The sequence below is a fragment of the Bufo bufo genome, chromosome 4 (assembly GCF_905171765.1).
Source record: "Bufo bufo chromosome 4, aBufBuf1.1, whole genome shotgun sequence".
Taxonomy (NCBI): Eukaryota; Metazoa; Chordata; class Amphibia; order Anura; family Bufonidae; genus Bufo; species Bufo bufo.
Window position 1 is genome coordinate 51,037,479 of NC_053392.1, and position 19,077 is coordinate 51,056,555.

A 19,077-nucleotide genomic window follows, 5' to 3' on the forward strand; every position below is an offset into this window, starting at 1 on the left:
GCTGACAGATCCTCTATACTACACCACACAGAAGAGCTGACAGATCCTCTATACTACACCACACAGGAGAGGTGACAGATCCTCTATACTACACCACACAGGAGAGCCGACAGATCCTCTATTCTACACCACACAGGAGAGCTGACAGATCCTCTATACTACATCACACAGGAGAGCTGACAGATCCTCTATACTACACCACACAGGAGAGCCGACAGATCCTCTATACTACACCACACAGGAGAGATGACAGATCCTCTATACTACACCACACAGGAGAGCTGACAGATCCTCTATACTACATCACACAGGAGAGCTGACAGATCCTTTATACTACACCACACAGGAGAGCTGACAGATCCTCTATACTACACGACACAGGAGAGCCGACTGATCCTCTATACTACACTACACAGGAGAGCTGACAGATCCTCTATACTACACCACACAGGAGAGTTAACAGATTCTCTATACTACACTACACAGGAGAGCTGACAGATCCTCTATACTACACCACACAGGAGACCTGACAGATCCTCTGTACTACACCACACAGGAGAGCCGACAGATCCTCTATACTACACCACACAGGAGAGCAGACAGATTCTCTATACTACACCACACAGAAGAGCTGACAGATCCTCTATACTACACCACACAGGAGAGCCGACTGATCCTCTATACTACACCACACAGGAGAGCTGACAGATCCTCTATACTACACCACACAGGAGAGCTGACAGATCCTCTATACTACACCACACAGGAGAGCTGACAGATCCTCTATACTACACCACACAGGAGAGCCGGAAGATCCTCTATACTGCACCACACAGGAGAGCCGACAGATCCTCTATACTACACCACACAGGAGAGCTGACAGATCCTCTATACTACACCACACAGGAGAGCTGACAGATCCTCTATACTACACTACACAGGAGAGCTGACATATCCTCTATACTACACCACACAGGAGAGCTGACAGATCCTCTATACTACACCACACAGGAGAGCCGACAGATCCTCTATACTACACCACACAGGAGAGCTGACAGATCCTCTATACTACACCACACAGGAATGCTGACAGATCCTCTATACTACACCACACAGGAGAGCTGACAGATCCTCTATACTACACCATACAGGAGAGCTGACAGATCCTCTATACTACACCACACAGGAGAGCTGACAGATCCTCTATACTACACCACACAGGAGAGTTAACAGATCCTCTATACTACACTACACAGGAGAGCTGACAGATCCTCTATACTACACCAGAAAGGAGACCTGACAGATCCTCTATACTACACCACACAGGAGAGCTGACAGATCCTCTATACTACACCACACAGGAGAGCTGACAGATCCTCTATACCACACCACACAGGAGAGCCAACAGATCCTCTATACTACACCACACAGGAGAGCTGACAGATCCTCTATACTACACCACACAGGAGAGCTGACAGATCCTCTATACTACACCACACAGGAGAGCTGACAGATCCTCTATACTACACCACACGGGAGAGCTGACAGATCCTCTATACTACACCACACAGGAGAGCTGACAGATCCTCTATACTACACCACACAGGAGAGCTGACAGATCCTCTATACTACACCACACAGAGCTGACAGATCCTCTATACTACACCACACAGGAGAGGTGACAGATCCTCTATACTACACCACACAGGAGAGCTGACAGATCCTCTATACTACACCACACAGGAGAGCTGACAGATCCTCTATACTACACCACACAGGAGAGCTGATAGATCCTCTATACTACACCACACAGGAGAGCTGACAGATCCTCTATACTACACTACACAGGAGAGCTGACAGATCCTCTATACTACACCACACAGGAGAGCTGACAGATCCTCTATACTACACCACACAGGAGAGCCGACAGATCCTCTATACTACAACGCACAGGAGAGCTGACAGATCCTCTATACCACACCACACAGGAGAGCTAACAGATCCTCTATACTACACCACACAGGAGAACTGACAGATTCTCTATACTACACCACACAGGAGAGCTGACCGATCCTCCATACTACACCACACAGGATAGCTGACAGATCCTCTATACTACACCACACAGGAGAGCTGACAGATCCTCTATACTACACCACACAGGAGAGCTGACAGATCCTCTATACTACACCACACAGGAGAGCTGACAGATCCTCTATACTACACCACACAGGAGAGCTGACAGATCCTCTATACTACACCACACAGGAGAGCTGACAGATCCTCTGTACTACACCACACAGGAGAGCTGACAGATCCTCTATACTACACCACACAGGAGAGCTGACTGATCCTCTGTACTACACCACACAGGAGAGCTGACAGATCCTCTATACTACACCACACAGGAGAGCTGACAGATCCTCTATACTACACCACACAGGAGAGCCGACAGATCCTCTATACTACACCACACAGGAGATCTGACAGATCCTCTATACTACACCACACAGGAGAGCTGACAGATCCTCTATACTACACCACACAGGAGAGCTGACAGATCCTCTATACTACACCACACAGGAGAGCTGACAGATCCTCTATACTACACCACACAGGAGAGCTGACACATCCTCTATACTACACCACACAGGAGAGACGACAGATCCTCTATACTACACCACACAGGAGAGCTGACAGATCCTCTGTACTACACCACACATTGGTATCGACATATCTCATTGTAATATTTTTATAATATAAAGCAATTGGACTTCTATAATTATGTTTTCTTTCATTTTCTTAAGGTTTGGAGCGAAGAAGCAGAAACAAATGCAGGGAAATATGTAGTACAATGTACAGGACAACATAGCACTGTTTCATGGAGATTTATAATGTGTGAGTAATAAATAATACAATTGGAGTTGAAATTGGGGCCATTTAATGATGTTCTTGAATGAAAATGCCCACGGAGATCCTAGGCAACTGATCAACATGTCACTGACTGTCATTTGATACCAGCACTGATTCTTGCATGTTGAGTGCTAAGATTTATTATCTTACGACTAGTTTTTGTTATTGGTTTTGTCCCCTTAGATTATTATTTTTTACTTTACATTAGTGTAAAAATTAATTTAGTACTGAAAACTATTTTTTTAGAATTAGATCTTTACTATGAATTTACTTTAAATACCAAACCAACTTGGTGCTGTTACACAGTTCTGACACAAGTAATGCCTTAAAAATGTAAATAGTAGTTAGTTAGCGCTAGTTAGTGCTTCGTTTGGTGGTAAAAGCAGAATTGTGTTATCGATTCCGTTACCACGGACCATAATGCAATTCTATGACGGAATGCATAACGGAATGACTTTAGAGATTTATTTATGCACGAAGTTGCCGCATTCCCAGCCTGGAACTCAGGACTGGTTACGATCCTCCCTGTGTGTGACGAACCGCTCCGCCTCCGTCACGTAGGTCCTTACAGGTTAGAGGAGCAGCATACAACGCGGACGACTACATCGGCGTGGAGTGGTAAAGTACCGAACGTCCAGTGGTGACAGTTTGATTTTATGTACCCAGCACATTGATTTATGTACTCAGCACCTCATGATTGACTGCGTACTACAATAGTACGAGTATGAGAGTGTCTCAGTCTGACATGTGGAGTGGCAAAGTATTGAACCATTGACTTTTATGTATCCAGCTTGTACCCAGCACGTTTATGTGCTGAGCATCTCTTTGTATTCAGCATATAAATCACACGATTTTCTGATTGTTACAGCCATCTAAAGTCTAAAGAGCACTGAGTAAATAATAGCCAGGCAAGGCTTCTGGTGTCATAGGATATACATGATTGATTTAGGACATATCGGATCATTTTGGATCATTGCATCTGGACTTTTGAATAGGTGTCTCTTCAACAAAAAAGCTCAAAGTGCAGGAGTGGACGACCGTAATTACATATTGTAATAATTAATCACATATAGCTAGGACCAATTATCCTAGTAGAGGGAGGCCGTCCATACTGCATGACAGCCGCTTAAATTGCGTGTATATTTTTATTTAGATTTTTATTCATTTTTTTATTTTTATGTTTATTTGTATTTTTATGGTCTATGATATGGCATTTTGATATTTTTTATCTATCACATTCCATGGATTTCTGGGTGTAGAGTGCCCCTCATCTTTATTAAATTTTGCTGCTATTTAAGATCCACGGTATTGGGGGTATCAAGAGGTGAGCACCAATCCATCCATTGGGATACAGGTAGAGCCGCCTATTCCAAGACGTCTCTGAATAACTTTTGGTATGTTTTTGGTCAAATGACCCAAAATCTTCCGAATATGTTGGCATAGACAGAATCTAGTAAGATTGGGGGAAATTGGTTAACATCTTAGTTGTTTTTTGTACGTTAAGCCACATTAAATTCCCCAAAAAACAAGCTTAATGTCACTCATTTGCCTTGTGGGTAGCCAAAATCCATGAAACTTCCAGGATAGGTTTGGGAAGCTGAGATCTTAGGTTGTGCAAGGTTTCAAGGCAATTGATTGAGGTTTAGGCACATTATGATATATTAAGCTACATTAAGCCATTTTCACATTAAATGTTTTAGGATGTCCCCAGGGGAGTCCTCTCCGGCATAACGGAAACGGGACGGATCCGTTATGCAGGCCATAGACTTTTGTTATGACAGAATGAATAACGGAATGCCTCTAAAGGCATAAGCAATAGGATGGACAGTGGCATCATTAGGCCAGTAATATATAGCCACTAAGCAATGGTAATGTTATGCTGGTGACCTCTGTTTGTTGCTGCCCCGCTATCCTGGTCAGGCACAGGTTTCGCTCCACTGTGTGTATTGGGTCTAGTATTCAGTGAAACTTCACTGCAGTACTGCAAAGGTTAATTTTCTCTTTTGCTTTCTGTTCAGGTTCTCATTAATAGTCTTGTCTATTCTGGACTGCTTATTCAACCCCTTGGCCATAGATTTAGGTTCCTAGCTTGCTAATATTCTAGTGAAAGTGTGCTTATCTGTTTGTCTACCCATGTGTTGATCACGAATATTCAAATTTCGAATTTTTATCGCGAATATAGGTACTTTTAAAATTTGTGAATATTATAAATATAGTTACATATATTCGTAATTTCGAATATTCATATTTTTTTTATTCGATTTTTTTTTTTTTTAATCAGTACACATGATCCCTCCCTGTTTCTAGCTTGTGGGCCAATAAGAAGGCTGCAATATACTTGACTTTAGGAGTAGTAGTGTTTGCGAATTTTGCTCTATATTAGTTTTTTTCGAATATTCGCTATATTGCTATATATTCTTGTTTTAGAATATTATGAATATTTGAAAAACGAAGTTATAGCAATATAGCGAATATTCGAAAAAAATCGAATATAGAGCAATTTAGCTAATATAGTGCTATAATCTTCTTTGTCTAATAGTTGTAAGTTGAAAAATTTGCAATAAAAAATTTGAATTCGAATTCCGAAAATTTGCATATTACACAATCATTACCTTGCCGATTTTTCGAGTAAAAAAAAAATCGTGAATTTTCGAATTTGAGAATATTCGACGAATATTCTACAAAATATTCGCGAAATATCGCGAATTCGAATATGACCCCTGTCGCTCATCACTAGTACCATACCTATGCCTGTTTATCAACTCTGATCATTCATTGCCTCCCCTGACAATAGCCTGACTACAGTATTGAACTATTGCTTACTGCCCTTGGATCAGTTTCTTGACTACGAGTATTGCCTGTCCCCTTGGTGCTTCGCACAAGTGTATCTAAACTCCATGGTTTAGCTGCCAACTACACCAGGACCCTTCCAAGAGGTAGGAGCCTGGTGCATCCCATGCAACACCAGTCAAGTTTGGCCCAGGTCTACGACATTTTGGACCTGCCAAAACAGCATCAGCGACATCACCTGTTCCAAAGCTAAACATAATAAAAGCAGATCTGGCCCTGTCAGTTTTTAATGAAATTCCGACTATATATTGCCTATCTTGCTCTTTATTGCCACTGCGTTCAACACCTTCCTCCTCTGATGTCTCCTCCTCGTCAGCACCCTGATCCAGTTCCCAGGCCATGTCAAACATATATTTATCATATTTACTCTCCCTTACACTTTTACCTGCCTCATGATTCCCCCACCCTCTAATTTTGGCCTGAGTGCCACTGTCCCAACAGCTACTAGTGCCCCACAAGGCTGCAAGTGTGACTACTACTACTACCAATGCAACTATGCATTTGGGTCATTGGGTTCCCTGCCTCCGACTGATCCTCCTCCTTATGGCAGTCCAAACGTTGACTCTTCTCTCACCACTCAGCAAAAGGAGGACTATCTTGAGCATCTTCCATAGCACCCAGGGTGTTGTAGTGTACTTTTATGAAAAGGGAAGGCTTCCCAATAGGATGGGACAGTGATTACAGAAATAATGTTAATAAATGGCTTTTCTGGCGCTGCAAGGAGGAGGAGCAGAAGGAATTTGATGAACTCTGGCTCAAAGACATGGGGCCAGATTTATCATTAGCTCAAGTCAGAATAATGGAGTGAAAAAGTCGCAAATTTTTGCGCAATCGCTTAAACTGCGCAAAAAATTGCAACTTTTATTGGCTCTGCACTATGCTTGTAAATTAATCTCTAGACAGATTTCCTATTGCGACTATTTAAAAAGTCGCAAAAAGGTCACAAAAAAAAGTGCAATTTCACTCCAGTGAGGACCATGCTTATCTTATGCGACATTTATTACAGTCTTAAAGGGCCGATCATAAATCTGACTTGGCTAAAACTGACTTTAGCCATATGTGAAAGTGGAGTGAGCTGTCAGAGTAATGATAAATCTGGGCCATGGTGTCAGAGTTAGGTGCAACATCAACATCATCCTACTGTCATTAAGATGATGAGTGAGCCTTCCAGTCCACAGTGTCATCCTTTTCTTCCGCAATAGTAATCTGTTACCTAGAGAGAACTGTATAGAACCAAAAAAGAAAGCCTCAATGTACAACTGTAAATTAGGGCAAGGGATGAATAACCATATAAACCTATAGTGTTGTTAAACAAACAACAAAAGAATGCCCAATGTATTCAAAAAATATATTTTATTTAATTATAATAAACATATCATGATTTATAAAATATTCAAGATAGCAAGAAAAAAGTATGAAGAGTCAGCAGGAAACCGGATGCCGCAATCCACTGGCCGGTGTCGCTGCTACCCGCCAGGAGATGGAAAACATGTCAAGTATGCCAGTAGTATGTACCAGGGTTATTCACAGCATAAGAGCCCATATAGTGTGACTATTCTGAATAGTAATTCATATGATCATCACCCTGGTGCATAACCACCAGATGAATCTCAGCTCAACTCAGAGTGTAGTTAAAGAAAAATAATCAAACAACCGCTAGAGTCTAGCAATAAAGGGGAAAAAATGAAGCCCTCACATGAATGAGAAAGCACACACAGAACCTTATTATAAAGGATATAGAGGAGCTCATCTGTGGATATCAGATCAAAAGTTAAAGCATACCATGAGACATAATAGAGGGTAAAGGCAGCAGGCACGGGACAGGCTAGGAACCTCGACGCGCGTTTTTCGCCTCAGCTTCGTCAGGAGAACTGTAGCCTGCTACTGGACAGACCTGGACAGACAACAGGTTTGGTGCACTTATTAAATGAAAAAAAAAAACTGTAATAGGCTTTTAGAAATGTGTCAACTATGGGTTACTTAGATGTCAGGCCCCACCATCTTCTCAGCTTAGACGGTTGGCACACCTCAAGAAGCCACTCCAACACTGCCGATTTGGGTGCCAACTGGCCACGACCAGCTTTATTGTCACTTTTACAGCAGTCCAAACATAAATCATAAACATAAATCCTCGGCCGTCTGGCCACTGACTACACAGTATTTTCTCTCTCTATCGGGATCTGGGTCTACCACTCAGCTCCCCAAAACACCAGTCAGTGCTTACCCCACACAAGGTTAGAGGGTCCTGGCTCCCACAGGCTTTGGCACAGCCTGCTCCTTCCCCAGACTGAGAGCCCTGATTGAGGACCCTAGCCCACATTTACCTAAGCTCCTCAGCTGGCTGCTAATAACATCTCATTACCAGCCTGGCTGATACACATAGAGTAAAATCATTATTTTTCCAGTCTTTCTTCTTCTTATTCAGCTTCCTCTGGGTGAGATGTACCATTTTAATGGCCTTCATAGGGCCCTCTGGCGGCTCCACTGTGTAGTCCACCCATTCCAGTTATTACTTTAGTTGCTCTCCTCTGAACCCTCTCCAGCTCTGCTATGTCTGCCCTGTTCACAAGAGCCCAGAACTGTACACAGTACTCCATGTGTAGTCTGACTAGTGATTTGTAAAATGGTAGGACTATGTTCTCATCACGGGCATCTATGCCCCTTTTGATGCAACCCATTATCTTATTGGCCTTGGCAGCAGCTGCCTGACACTGGTTTCTACAGCTTAGTTTGCTGTTCATTAAAATTCCTAGGCCCTTTTCCATGTCAGTGTTACCGAGTGTTTTACCATTTAGTATGTACGGGTGACTTGCATTATTCCTTCCCATGTGCATAACCTTACATTTGTCAGTGTTAAACCTCATCTGCCACTTATCTGCCCAAGCCTCCAATCTATCCAGATCCATCTGTAGCAGTATGCTGTCCTCTGTAGTGTATATGTATATATATATATATAAATATGTGTGTGTGTTATACTATCCTCTGTAGTATACAGGGAGTGCAGAATTATTAGGCAAGTTGTATTTTTGAGGATTAATTTTATTATTGAACAACAACCATGTTCTCAATGAACCCAAAAAACTCATTAATATCAAAGCTGAATATTTTTGGAAGTAGTTTTTAGTTTGTTTTTAGTTTTAGCTATTTTAGGGGGATATCTGTGTGTGCAGGTGACTATTACTGTGCATAATTATTAGGCAACTTAACAAAAAACAAATATATACCCATTTCAATTATTTATTTTTACCAGTGAAACCAATATAACATCTCAACATTCACAAATATACATTTCTGACATTCAAAAACAAAACAAAAACAAATCAATGACCAATATAGCCACCTTTCTTTGCAAGGACACTCAAAAGCCTGCCATCCATGGATTCTGTCAGTGTTTTGATCTGTTCACCATCAACATTGCGTGCAGCAGCAACCACAGCCTCCCAGACACTGTTCAGAGAGGTGTACTGTTTTCCCTCCTTGTAAATCTCACATTTGATGATGGACCACAGGTTCTCAATGGGGTTCAGATCAGGTGAACAAGGAGGCCATGTCATTAGATTTTCTTCTTTTATACCCTTTCTTGCCAGCCACGCTGTGGAGTACTTGGACGCGTGTGATGGAGCATTGTCCTGCATGAAAATCATGTTTTTCTTGAAGGATGCAGACTTCTTCCTGTACCACTGCTTGAAGAAGGTGTCTTCCAGAAACTGGCAGTAGGACTGGGAGTTGAGCTTGACTCCATCCTCAACCCGAAAAGGCCCCACAAGCTCATCTTTGATGATACCAGCCCAAACCAGTACTCCACCTCCACCTTGCTGGCGTCTGAGTCGGACTGGAGCTCTCTGCCCTTTACCAATCCAGCCACGGGCCCATCCATCTGGCCCATCAAGACTCACTCTCATTTCATCAGTCCATAAAACCTTAGAAAAATCAGTCTTGAGATATTTCTTGGCCCAGTCTTGACGTTTCAGCTTGTGTGTCTTGTTCAGTGGTGGTTGTCTTTCAGCTTTTCTTACCTTGGCCATGTCTCTGAGTATTGCACACCTTGTGCTTTTGGGCACTCCAGTGATGTTGCAGCTCTGAAATATGGCCAAACTGGTGGCAAGTGGCATCTTGGCAGCTGCACGCTTGACTTTTCTCAGTTCATGGGCAGTTATTTTGCGCCTTGGTTTTTCCACACGCTTCTTGCGACCCTGTTGACTATTTTGAATGAAACGCTTGATTGTTCGATGATCACGCTTCAGAAGCTTTGCAATTTTAAGAGTGCTGCATCCCTCTGCAAGATATCTCACTATTTTTGACTTTTCTGAGCCTGTCAAGTCCTTCTTTTGACCCATTTTGCCAAAGGAAAGGAAGTTGCCTAATAATTATGCACACCTAATATAGGGTGTTGATGTCATTAGACCACACCCCTTCTCATTACAGAGATGCACATCACCTAATATGCTTAATTGGTAGTAGGCTTTCGAGCCTATACAGCTTGGAGTAAGACAACATGCATAAAGAGGATGATGTGGTCAAAATACTCATTTGCCTAATAATTCTGCACGCAGTGTATATACAGTATACTGCCTTCTGTAGTATATATATACAGTATACTGCCCTCTCTAATATGTATATATATATATATATATATATATATATATATAAATAACAAAAGGATGAGGCAGCACTCCAGACGTAAGGTGAAAAAGATAGTGGATCCTTTATTCCCCTCTGCAACGTTTCAACCGCTCAATGCGGTCTTTATCAAGCATAATACAAGGTGTCATACAAGGGTATATATACCCAGAGTGCATAGTGATAAAACAAGTGATGATTATTCAATTAAAAGGATGTATAGAAATAAAAACAAGTCAAAAGATAACAGGCAATATCACCATAACAAGAGTCGCCTAGCAGTGATAAAATGCATAATGTGTAAATAGTGTAAATCAATAATCTCCATAGTCATCTCATAGATATAACCTAAATACTATAAATAGGGCTCATTATAACAGTGATACACCACATGTGAAAACGTGTTATTAGTAATCATGATTAATACATAAAACAACTCACTCAGCGGTAAACGGATTGCGGCGCCAAAGTCCGCGTCCTCCAAAGCCAACTGCGCATGTCACAAACACCTAGCAACGCCACCCAAACAAACCAAGTCAAGAGACGCCACACAGATCACGCGATCGATCACCTGATCAACCACATGACCCACTCAACCATCATGAGACCAGTCCGAGGGCGGCGCTGGACAACGTCACGCCGGTGAGGGAGTGGCAAGCGTCGACGGGCCAACAGTGACAGCTAACTGGCGTCGTTGCCCGAGCAACCACAAGCCAACCACCGCAGGCAAAACCGCGTCCAAGCCAGAGAGAAAGGACAAACACAGCCGGAGCAAACAGGGAGTGGGAGAAACAGTGGGCACAACCCAATTCAGAAGTAATAAAAGACTAGGGGAATGGATGTCAGAATTGAAAATACACAATTAAATGTCTGAAGACACCCAAACGGTCGCTGTGTTCAGGCTAAGGACAGGAGTGAACGTGGTATTAAAGTATATCAGCATTCTAACAGTCTATTCAGTAGGACTATCAGCTGTGTATCCACCTGACTTCTCCTCAACGCCACTGATGGTCCCAACCCCATTTATAAGGCAAGAAATCCCACTTATTAAACCTGACAGGGCACACCTGTGAAGTGAAAACCATTTCAGGGGACTACCTCTTGAAGCTCATCAAGAGAATGCCAAGAGTGTGCAAAGCAGTAATCAAAGCAAAAGGTGGCTACTTTGAAGAACCTAGAATATGACATATTTTCAGTTGTTTCACACTTGTTTGTTATGTATATAATTCCACATGTGTTAGTTCATAGTTTTGATGCCTTCAGTGTGAATCTACAATTTTCATAGTCATGAAAATAAAGAAAACTCTTTGAATGAGAAGGTGTGTCCAAACTTTTGGTCTGTACTGTATATGGATACTTGTGCCCCATGGATCCCCACAAATCCCAAAACCATATATAAGGAGATGTGGAATTTAATTCGATATGTGGACCTACCTACACGCAGGAGAAGGCCGATAGCATCATACGTGGAATTAAAGGAAATGACGCATTTTTAAACACTCCTTCCATTAAAGAGTTGAAGAAAAGGTACGACTTTTTATCAAAGAAATCTGCTGCATTACGTCTCCACATGACCACATTAGGAGAATATTACAAGGCTAAACGCATACCCTGAGGCATGAGGTCACACCTGCGCCCTAATTTGTTCATGAATGACTCTACCTTTTGTAAAAAATTTGAAGCGCTTTGCACCCGATATTCTTTGGACTTTATTTTGCTTAACATACAGTTTTTACAAATGGAACTTTTGACCTTGGCGGCTGAGATAACTGAAACAGAGGACCGCCTTAAATCGCTTTTATCATCTGAGGAGACCACTGTATTTCTTGAAAGATCAGCTGCATGTTTATTAAAGACCCAAGGTGACTCTGAGGAAATCAAGCGATCCAAATAGAACAGAGATTTAGACGATTACAAGAAAGGGAACATTTATACCTGGCAGACAAAAAATCTGAATGCGAACTATAATGATAATAGAAGGAAGAAAAGAGCTTCACAGATGCCTAGTTCATCTCACACCCCTTTTTTAGGGAAGGAACCGGATCCAGCAAATGAAACCGTACCCGAAGAGGGGGACGCAGATACAGATGCCAACAGAAGAACCCGGAACAGCAAGGTGCGCTCTCAGAACAAACCGCACATGAAGAAGAAGTGACTGTCATTAATTTGTCTTCAAAGTTACTAACTCCATTTCAAGTGAATGTACTCTCCAAAAGATTGTCATATTGTCCTAATACACATGTCAATTGGTTTAATCTTGAGACGGATTTATAGGCTTTTTTTAGGGCCATAAAATTGAAAATCTGGTTCCATGATAAGTTACAGACTGACCTTCCTCAGGCAAGTGAATTTTGCAGGAGGGGACTCAGTCTGCCGGTTAAAAGCACCTTCACACCTGTGGTTAATAACCCAGCGTTGGAGACATATATGAATGTTGTCAAAAATAGTTATCTGTTTCTTAGTCATCTGCTACCAAACACATTTATGCGTCCCAATATGACTAAATTTGAAAAAGCCGCATTGGAACAACTAAAGAATGATCCCCTTTTGGTAATTAAACCTGCTGACAAGGGTGGGGGGGTGGTCATCTTAGATAGACATAAATATATTGTGGAAATAGAGCAACAAATAGATTGACACGAAGTGTATATGGCGATTATTGGTGATCCTAAATTTGAAATCACCAGGATCATTAGACAATGTCTTTACCGATGCATTGGCGCTGGGGGTGATTGATCAGTACCTATGTGAGTACCTTGTGGTGGCACATCCAGCCACACCCGTGATATACGTGCTCCCCAAGGTCCACAAGTCTCTGGTTGATCCCCCTGGCAGGCCGATAGTATCAGGTTCTGAGTCGATATTCAGCAACATTGCAATTTTTTTGGATGGTATACTGCGCAATTTTGCGATAGGGGCAGTCTCGTACATTCGAGACACGACTGACTTTCTCTGCAAACTTAAAGCGGTTGAGATTGACAATGAGCGAACATATATCCTTGAATCCTTTGATGTGGTTTCTCTTTATACTTCTATTGATCACACACTAGGTATAGCAGCAGTTAAATATATGCTAGAGATCTCCACTATGAATAATCTGCTAGGGATTTCATTTTTTCTCTGTTGCATATCGTTCTACATTGGAACTATTTTCTATTTCAGGAGACCTTTTATAAACAATTAAGGGGTGTGGCGATGGGGTCCAATGTGGCCCCAACATTCGCCAATATTTTAATGCGAAAATTTGAGGAAGACGTCATCTATGTTTCACACCACTTCAGACATGTTCTGCGGTGGTGGCGTTATATCGATGACGTCTTCCTCATCTGGACTGGCACGGAAGATGCATTGATTGATTTCCACACCTACCTTAACAGCAAAATAGTGATCTCAATTTACATTGGTTTCCTCATATACTGAGGTACAGTTCCTTGATACCACGGTTATATTTTCTGGGGACAGACTCCATACAAAAATTGTACCGAAGCCCACTGACAAAAACACCATATTTACGGTATGATAGCAATCATCCGAGAAATATGGTAAGACATTTACCGTACTCTCAATTTTTGAGAGTACGAAGGATAACTTTAGATGATAGTAACTTATACGAACATAAACAGAGGGCGCACAATATTGATAGAGTCAACACCCTAGTAGGTAAAAGTACTGATAATTCCTCACGCAGGATACCTTTTATCTCTACTCATATGGAGGAAAGCGCCGCTATTGGTGGAATCATTAAACAGCATTGGAGCATATTGGGGAATACATTCAGTGATGTTCAGGAATTCAGACTGCCTCCCCTGTTGTCATACCAGAGAGCTAGCAGTCTAAAAGATCAATTAGTGAGAGCAGATTATGGCCCTAAACAGAGAACACATCAAATGAAATTTACAAAACGTGGTTTAGGTAGTTTTCCGTGTCTTAGCTGTGTAAATTGCAAGCACATTGGCAAGGGACACAGCTTCATACACCCTGTCACTGGAAGATCCCACCAAATTAATTTTCATTTGACGTGCAACTCCAATTTTGTAATTTATGTTTTGGTTTGCCCATGCAATCTCCTATATGTGGGAGAAACTTCTACTGATTTAAAACCAGATTGACAACCATAGATTTTCCATACGTCAGAACGACGTGATTTACCAGTACCTAGTCATTTCACTGAACATAAACATGTGGAACGCGAATTAAAATGTTGGATTGTAGACCATGTACCTCCCCCAGGAGAGGGGGCAATAGACTCAAAATATAGAAAATAGAAAATGTGGTGGATAGTATCAGTCGTGGCCAAAAAGTTTTGAGAATGGACACAAATATTTGTTTTCACAAAGTTTGCTGCTAAACTGCTTTTAGATCTTTGTTTCAGTTGTTTCTGTGATGTAGTGAATATAATTACACGCACTTCATACGTTTCCAAAGGCTTTATCGACAATTACATGACATTTATGCAAAGAGTCAGTATTTGCAGTGTTGGCCCTTTTTTTCCAGGACCTCTGCAATTTGACTGGGCATGCTCTCAATCAACTTCTGGGCCAATTCCTGACTGATAGCAACCCATTCTTTCATAATCACTTATTGGAGTTTGTCAGAATTAGTGGGTTTTTGTATGTCCACCCGCCTCTTGAGGATTGACCACAAGTTCTAAATGGATTAAGATCTGGGGAGTTTCCAGGCACTGGACCCAAACTGTCAACGTTTTGGTCCCCGAGCCACTTAGTTATCACTTTTGCCTTGTGGATTGTTGGAAAGAAGTTGCTGTTGGAGGGTGTTTTGGTACCATTCTTTATTCATGGCTGTGTTTTTGAGGCAATGTTGTGAGTGAGCCCACTCCCTTGGATGAGTAAGCAAACCCACACATGAATGGTCTCAGGAGTGCTTTACTGTTGGCATGACACAGGACTGATGTAGCGCTCACCTTTTCTTCCTCCAGACAAGCCTTTTTCCAGATGCCCCAAACAATCGGGAAAGAGGCTTCATCGGAGAATATGACTTTGCCCCAGTCCTCAGCTGTCCATTCTCCATACTTTCTGCAGAAGATCTTTCTGTCCCTGATGTTTTTTTTGGAGAGAAGTGGCTTCTTTGCTGCCCTTCTTGACCACCAGGCCATCTTCCAAAATTCTTCGCCTCACTGTGCGTGCAGAGGTGCTCACACCTACCTGCTGCCATTCTGAGCAAGCTCTGCACTGGTGGCACTCTGATCCCGCAGCTGAATCCTCTTTAGGAGACGATCCTGCCGCTTGCTGGACTTTCTTGGACGCCCTGAAGCCTTCTTAACAAGAATTGAACCTCTTTCCTTGATGTTCTTGATGATCCGATAAATTGTTGATTGAGGTGCAATCTTTAGTAGCCACAATATCCTTGCCTGTGAAGCCATTTTTATGCAACGCAATGATGGCTGCACGCGTTTCTTTGCAGGTCACCATGGTTAACAATGGAAGAACAAAGATTTCAAGATCACCCTCCTTTTAACATGTCAAGTCTGCCATTTTAACCCAATAAGCCTGACATAATGATCTCCAGCCTTGTGCTCGTCAACATTCTCACCTGAGTTAACAAGACGATTACTGAAATGATCTCAGCAGGTCCTTTAATGACAGCAATGAAATGCAGTGGAAAGGTTTTTTTTGGGATTAAGTTAATTTTCATGGCAAAGAAGGACTATGCAATTCATCTGATCACTCTTCATAACATTCTGGAGTATATGCAAATTGCTATTATAAAAACTTAAGCAGCAACTTTTCCAATTTCCAATATTTATGTAATTCTCAAAACTTTTGGCCACGACTGTACACCCTAGACAGTTTAAAACCAAATGGATTAAATGTTGAATATAACCCTGGATGTGTCTAATAGCGGCTTGCCTGATATTTCATGACTGATGTTTTCGTGTACAATACCTGTATTGTAGGTGGAATTCAGATTTACAAGCACATGAGTAATTCTTCTTCTCTTCTTTTTAGATACCATGTAGACTGATGGGAAGATGATGAATAAAGAAGCTTGAACATAGGCGACAGTGCGCGGTGCTCCATGCGTATAGAAATAACTGGATGGTTTTATCTGTTTAAATGTTTCCACTTTGTGTCAAAGTAATCTCAGGTCCGTTAGTAATAAATATATATGGGAGATCCCCATTTGACTATCTATGGACCGGAATGGTGGGATGGCCTGGGGTACCTGCATTCCGTGTGGTGTCCCCTTACCTGAGCACAACGTGGTGGGTTGATCCACCGGGAGGTTGGATCCTTTTCCGATTGGTCCGAGATAGTTATGTTGATAAAGTGAAAACACTGGTACCCTTCCAGAAACAAAGATGGCACCTTTGGATTTGATTCCGCACTATGCGCATGCGCTGGCTTCCACACAGGAAATAATACAGCGGAACCGTGCTACTGGCGATGTAGTGGAGCCGAGCTGCAGGCGCAATTTGGGCATGTGAGGTTTGTCTTTGACACTCTGTGGTACTTGTAGTGCTAGCTAGAAAAAACACCAGCTTTGGCCAGTATTCACATGGACGCGCGGTATTGTTGGACATTGTCAAATGCTTCTTTTCTTTCTGTCTACATGGTTGATTATTTTAAGGATTTATAAACTATTTATGATCTTCACAATGATTTAGTTCACTGTTGTTATGGATATATTCACTTTGGTAAATATATCATTAAATGTAAAGTGGTTGTCATGAGGAAGGGCTGGAATTGTCTCTGGTAGCCCGAAACGTGTAGACAAGACTACTATTATTTTGTAGCAAATGGATGAGATTTTTACCGCAAGCAAAATAAAATATTCCTTTATCAAAGTGAAGCTGGATCCCTTGAAATCCTTTTTTTCTGCATATTGCCGCCGTTGCCTGACTCGGATTTTCCGTGCTCACAGCTGAAGGAGGGGCAGGTGAGAGCTGCTGAACTTTCTTTTTCTTTATAAAGTGGTTGTATGTATCACAATAAGTTTAACTTTATATATATGTGTTAGGATATTTACATCTGTAATTGTTCACATGATACGGATATGTCAATTAGGGAAATGGTTTTTACATGTTAACCAGTCACATGTTTTTGATCTGAATGTTCATTGGTCATTGACTATTTGAGTGCTATTTAATGAAGTCAAATGCTTGTATACTTCTGCTTGAGAAAGGCTCAGTTGTGAGCTGAAACGTTTGCTACTGTTCCACATGGGTGAATAAAGACATCAGTTTTTCAAGTCTTGGAGTGCTGTCCCATTTCATGCGTATATATATATTTATATATATATATATACTACACATTAGTGACAACCAATCGAGATGGTTTGGGTGAGCTGGACCGCAGAGTGAAGGCAAAAGGGCCAACAAGTGCTAAGCATCTCTGGGAACTCCTTCAAGACTGTTAGAAAACCATTTCAGGGGATACCTCTTGAAGCTCATCAAGAGAATGCCAAAGAGTGTGCAAGCAGTAATCAAAGCAAAAGGTGGCTACTTTGAAGAACCTAGAATATGACATATTTCAGTTGTTTCACACTTGTTTGTTATGTATATAATTCCACATGTGTTAATTCATAGTTTTGATGCCTTCAGTGTGAATCTTCAATTTCTTAGTCATGAAAATAAAGAAAGTCTTGATGACAAGGTGTGTCCAACTTTTGGTCTGTACTGTTATATACAGGGAGTGCAGAATTATTAGGCAAGTTGTATTTTTGAGGATTAATTTTATTATTGAACAACAACCCATGTTCTCAATGAACCCAAAAAACTCATTAATATCAAAGCTGAATATTTTTGGAAGTAGTTTTTAGTTTGTTTTTAGTTTTAGCTATTTTAGGGGGATATCTGTGTGTGCAGGTGACTATTACTGTGCATAATTATTAGGCAACGTAACAAAAAAACAATATAGACACCATTTCAATTATTTATTTTTACCAGTGAATAAACATCTCAACATTCACAAATATACATTTCTGACATTCAAAAACAAAACAAAAACAAATCAGTGACCAATATAGCCACCTTTCTTTGCAAGGACACTCAAAAGCCTGCATCCATGGATTCTGTCAGTGTTTTGATCTGTTCACCATCAACATTGCGTGCAGCAGCAACCACAGCCTCCCAGACACTGTTCAGAGAGGTGTACTGTTTTCCCTCCTTGTAAATCTCACATTTGATGATGGACCACAGGTTCTCAATGGGGTTCAGATCAGGTGAACAAGGAGGCCTGTCATTAGATTTTCTTCTTTTATACCCTTTCTTGCCAGCCACGCTGTGGAGTACTTGGACGCGTGTGATGGAGCATTGTCCTGCATGAAAATCATGTTTTTCTTGAAGGATGCAGACTTCTTCCTGTACCACTGCTTGAAGAAGGTGTCTTCCAGAAACTGGCAGTAGGACTGGGAGTTGAGCTTGACTCCATCCTCAACCCGAAAAGGCCCCACAAGCTCATCTTTGATGATACCAGCCCAAACCAGTACTCACACTCCACCCTTGCTGCGTCTGAGTCGGACTGGATCTCTCTGCCCTTTACCATTCCAGCCACGGGCCCATCCATCTGGCCCATCAAGACTCACTCTCATTTCATCAGTCCATAAACCTTAGAAAATCAGTCTTGAGATATTTCTTGGCCCAGTCTTGACGTTTCAGCTTGTGTGTCTTGTTCAGTGGTGGTCGTCTTTCAGCCTTTCTACCTTGGCCATGTCTCTGAGTATTGCACACCTTGT